We start from the raw sequence: 5,507 nt of genomic DNA, 5'->3' as shown, positions 1-5,507 counted from the left end.
TTCCAGGCTTGCCTCTCCCTGGTGGGAATCTCTCGACCCAGAACTCATGCTGGCCATGGCGGATGCAAGGGAACGATGATGAATGACTTGTTTGTTTTCGACTTTTTGTATATGAGGAGTTGAGGAGGAATGTGCAGTCATCTTGGAGTAGTAGTATTTATAACTGAGTAGTAATACGCTCCTAAGTGGGAAACCATTTAGGTTTTGATCGTTGTGAACATGTTTGCGATTTGGAATGTGACGGGACACATGCTCAAAATTTACTGATGGTTATAAGTGTGGCACTATTCCCGAAAGGCGTAACGTGGGCACGTACGCCTTCCCGGCCGCGTACGTGGTGTTTGCACCATAGGGTGCACCGCAATAGGCAATGTCAGCACACGTCTTGTTCCAACAACCGTGTGTGCTCGTTATTACCATCACGCACGCTTCTTTTAATTATAATGTAAGTGTGCCCTTCTAGCGCACACACGTTGATCTATCTAACTGTTTCAGTTGGTGTGGCTAATCGCAAATAGTTCATCCATGTGAAGTGTATGCCATTAATCGCGGACACTTTGATCTGGCTGACCCGTTTCTGTTGTGTTGCCTAATCGCAATAGTTAATCCTTCTGAAGCATATGCCCTCAATCACAAACACCTTGATCTGGCTGACCTTTTCTTTTGTGTTGCCTAATCACAAACAGTTCATCCAAGTGAATCGTATGTTGTACATCGCACACGCCTTCATCTGGCTGACCGTTTCTTTTGTTCCTCCTCATCACAAACAGTTAATTGAACTGAACCATATGCCCTGCATCTCACACGCAACTAAAATCTGAACCGTGTTTGATGCATCCTCCATCGCAAACGTTTTGCACCTTTTTTGACGGTTTTTTACACCATCGTTTGCGATTATGGCATCGCACACAGTTTCGTCGAAGGGTCTCTGATCGTAGTGTCGTGTTAGCAGCATCCTGTAGTAGTGATGGAGCCTGATTTGCAGTAGCGTTTCGAAGATGTTGGGGCTTTCGATATGATCGGGAGTCTCAATAGCATGTTTCAGGTACAGGCTAGACCGAAAGGTTCAACGTCTGGTGATCCTTGATCCACTGAGCCCGCATGTGATCAAGATTATCAGATATGTGCAAGCTTTGGATCGGTTAGGCTTCCCGCTCTTGGATGAGCTAGCTACCGATGCAGTTCTGGGTTCTCTTCCGCCTAGCTATCGGACGTTCATATCAAACTATCATATGCACGGCATGGATAAGAAGCTCACTGAATTGCATGGGATGCTAAAGGTGGCAGAGCGGGATATTAAGAAAGGCATGCATCAAGTGTTGATGGTGCAGAACTTTGGAAAGTTCAAGAAGAGTTGGTCCAAGAAAAAGGCTAAGGCAAAGGGCACAGAGAAGGCATCTCCACCGTTGCGCCGAAGTCTGGACCAGACTCAGGGACCATTTGCTATCATTGCAAGGAGACCGGTCACTTGAAGAGGAACTGTAGCAAGTGGCTTGCTGAGCATGGCAAGAAGGCCGAAAATGCTTCTTTAGGCAACGGTACACTTGTTACTTATGTTATAGACATTTACCTTCCTTACATACCTAGTAGCTCTTGGGTATTTGATACCAGATAGGTTGTTCATATTTGCAACTCGATGCAGGGGCTGGTAAGAACTAGGCATGTGGAACAAGGGGAGATCGACATCAGGGTCGGCAACAAAGTAAGATTTTCTGGGTTGGAGGTCGGCACGATGCAGCTCCAACTTCCTTCCAGATTCATTTTGGAATTTAATAATTGTTATTACATTCCTGCACTTAGTTGGAACATTATTTTTGCCTCGTGTTAATGAGTTAGGGTTATGAATTCAATTTAAAGTACGGTGGTTGTTCAATATCTTTGAATGGCATGTTCCACAGCTATGCACCCATTGTTGATCGGCTATTTATTTTGAATCTGGAAATGGAACATGTCTATAATATGGATGTCAAGAGGCATAAGCCTAATGGGATAAATCCAACATACTTCTGGCATTGCCGGCTTGGACACATTAGTCTAAAACGCATGACGAAGCTCCATGATGATGGACTCCTAACTTCGTTTGACTTCGGGTCGCTCGAGACATGTGAATCATGCTTGCTCGGCAAGATGACTAAGTCTCCTTTCGCAAAGAGTTGCAAGAGGGCATCCGAGCTATTGGAGCTTATACACAGTGATGTGTGTGGTCCAATGAGCACAACTACTAGAGGTGGCTATCAGTACTTCGTGACTTTTATCGACGACTTGAGTAGATATGGATATATCTATTTGATGAGGCACAAGTCGAAAACTTTTGAAAAGTTCAAAGATTTTAGAACGAGGTTGAGAATCAGCTCAACAAGACTATAAAGTTTCTATGATCTGATCGTGGAGGTGAGTACATGAGCCAGGAGTTTGATAATCATCTGAAAAGCCGAGGTATAGTACCTCAGCTCACACCTCTGGGTACACCGCAGATAAATGGTGTGTTGGAATGGAGGAATCATACCTTGTTAGACATGGTTTGATCTATGATGAGCAAATCGGGTTTACCCTTGTCATTCTGGGGAAACGCTCTAGAAACTGCAACTTTTACACTCAACAGAGTACCATCTAAATCCGTAAGCAAGATGCCACATGAGATGTGGACTGGGAAGAGTCCCAAGTTGTCGTTTCTAAAGATTAGGGGCAGTGAAGCATTGGTCAAGCGACTTATGTCGGACAAGCTTACACCCAAGTTGGATAAGTGCACATTCGTGAGATATCCGAGGGAAACCTTGGGATATAGCTTCTGCAACTACGAAGAGAACAAAGTGTTTGTTGCTCGGAATAGGGTCTTCCTTGAGAAAGAGTTTATCGGGCGAGAATCCAGTGGGAGGCAGGTGCAGCTCGAAGATATTCAAAAACCACTTGGGGACAACTCGACTGATGATGTGATCATACCGGGGTCTGTTAGGGAACCCGTAGTGGAAGCGGCATCGGAACCATGGAGATCGAAAAGATTGCACAAAGTGCGTGATGTTTTGTTGCTTGAGAGCGACGAGCCGGCCATGTATGCGGAAGCGATGGTGAGCCCAGATTCCGAGGCATGGCTAGAGGCCATGAGATCAGAGTTAAAGTCCATGAATGAGACTCAAGTCTGGCACTTGGTTGATCCGCCGCCTGGCATAGTAGCCATTGGTTGCAAATGGGTCTTTAAGAAGAAAACCAATGTGGATGGCAATGTTCAGATCCACAAAGCTCAGCTTGTCGCTAAAGGTTATGGACAAGTTGAAGGAATTGACTACAATGACACTTAGTCACCAGTAGCGATGATGAAGTCGGTGAGGATCGTACTAGCTATAGCTGCATATTTCAATTACGAGATATGGCAGATGGATGTCAAAATGGCAATTCCGAACAAAGGAAACATCATAGCTAGACCTACCAGACCCAAACCAAGAAAGGCAATGTCGAACCAACGATACGTCTCCAACGTATCTATAATTTTTGATTGTTCCATGCTATTATATTATCTGTTTTGGATGTTTTATATGCATTATTATGCTATTTTATATTATTTTTGGGACTAACTTATTAACCTAGAGCCCATTGCCAGTTTCTGTTTTTTCCTTGCTTTTGAGTTTCGTAGAAAAGGAATATTAAATGGAGTCCAAACTGAATAAAACTTCATGATGATTTTTCTTGGACCAGAAGACACCCAGAGGACTTGGAGTCCAAGCCAGAAGAGCTATGAGGCGGCGATAAGGGTGGAGGGCGCGGCCTAGAGGGGGCTCCCCTACCTTGTGGGCCCCTCGGGACTCCTCTGACCTAGCTCTTCGTCCTTAGGGGGAGCCACAAAACCACTTTTCCCCCGCCACAACCTTCTATACCCGTGAGATCCCATCTTGGGGCCTTTTCCTGCAATCTGCCGGTGGAGGATTCGATCACGGAGGGCATCTACATCAAACTTATTGCCCTTCCGATGAAGCATGAGTAGTTTACTTCAGACCTACGGGTCCATAGCTAGTAGCTAGATGGCTTCTTCTCTCTCACTTTGATTCTCAATACAATGTTCTCCTTGATGTTATTGGAGATCTATCCGATGTAACTTTCTTTTGGGGTATGTTTGTCGAGATCTGATAAATTGTGGATTTATGATCAGATTATCTATGAATATTATTTGAATCTTCTCTGAATTCTTATATGCATGATTTTTCTTTGTATTTCTCTTTGAATTATCGGTTTGGTTTGGCCAAATAGATTGGTATTTCTTGCAATGGGAGAGGTGCTTAGTTTTGGGTTCAATCTTGCAGTGTCCTCACCCAGTGACAAAGTAGGGGTAGCGAGGCACATATTTGTATTGTTGCCATCAAGGATAATAAGATGGGGTTTTCATCATATTGCTTGAGTTTATCCCTCTACATCATGTCATCTTACTTAATGTGTTACTCTGTTCTCTTGAACTTAATACTCTAGATCCAGGCAGGAGTCGGTCGATGTGTGGAGTAATAGTAGTAGATGCAGGTAGGAGTCGGTCTACTTGACATGGACGTGATGCCCATATTTCATAATCATTGCCTTGGATATCGTCATAACTTCGCGCTTTTCATCAATTGCTCGAAAGTAATTTGTTCACCCACCATATTATTTGCCTTCATGAGAGAAGCATCTAGTGAATACTATGGCCCCTGGGTCTATTTTCCATCATATTTGTTTCTGATCTACTATTTTGCAATCTTTTATTTTCAGATCTATAAACCAAAAAACGCAAAAATATTTTATCTTTTGTTTAGTTTTATCTATCTCTATCAGATCTCACCTTTGCAATTGACCGTGAAGGGATTGAGAACCCCTTTATCGCATTGGGTGCAAGTGTTTGATCATTTGTGCAGGTGCATAGATTGGGGACTTGCTTGTACCTCCTACTGGAAGTATATCTTGGTTCTCTAACTAATGGAAATGCTTATCTCTACTTTGCTGCATCACCCTTTCCTCTTGAAGGGAAAAACCAACGCAAGCTCAAGAAGTAGCAGCAAGAATTTCTGGCGCCGTTGCCGGAGAGGTCTACATCAAGCCTACCAAGTACCCATCATAAACTCTCATCTCTTGCATTACATTATTTGCCATTTGCCTCTCATTTTCCTCTCCCCCACTTCTAGAAAATGATTTTTAGAAAAACACAAAAAGATTTTCCTTTTTAATCGCCCTTCTTTCGTTCGCCTTTTTCTCATTCGTTTGCTAGATCTGTTTGTTGCCACCATGTATGAATCTGAGGAGGTTTTCATCAAAAAATAGAGTAGTAATCTTGAGGAAAATTTTGATGACTTTGCTAATAACGAGCCTCATGAAGAACCTACCATCATGCATACAAAAAAATTCATCATAGGCAGCGGTAATATTATTGGAAATGGTGTTATTCAAGATTTCTTTACTTTTGCTGGCACGCTGCCTATGTTTGGAGGATCTATTCTTCCTAAAACTAATAGTCTTGCGGATGCTATAACTTTTCTCATAATTGAACTCGAAAG

Source organism: Triticum urartu, chromosome 5A (assembly GCF_056163025.1).
Source record: "Triticum urartu cultivar PI428250 chromosome 5A, HENAU_Tu73, whole genome shotgun sequence".
Classification (NCBI taxonomy): Eukaryota; Viridiplantae; Streptophyta; class Magnoliopsida; order Poales; family Poaceae; genus Triticum; species Triticum urartu.
Note: the sequence above shows the minus strand (reverse complement) of the source record.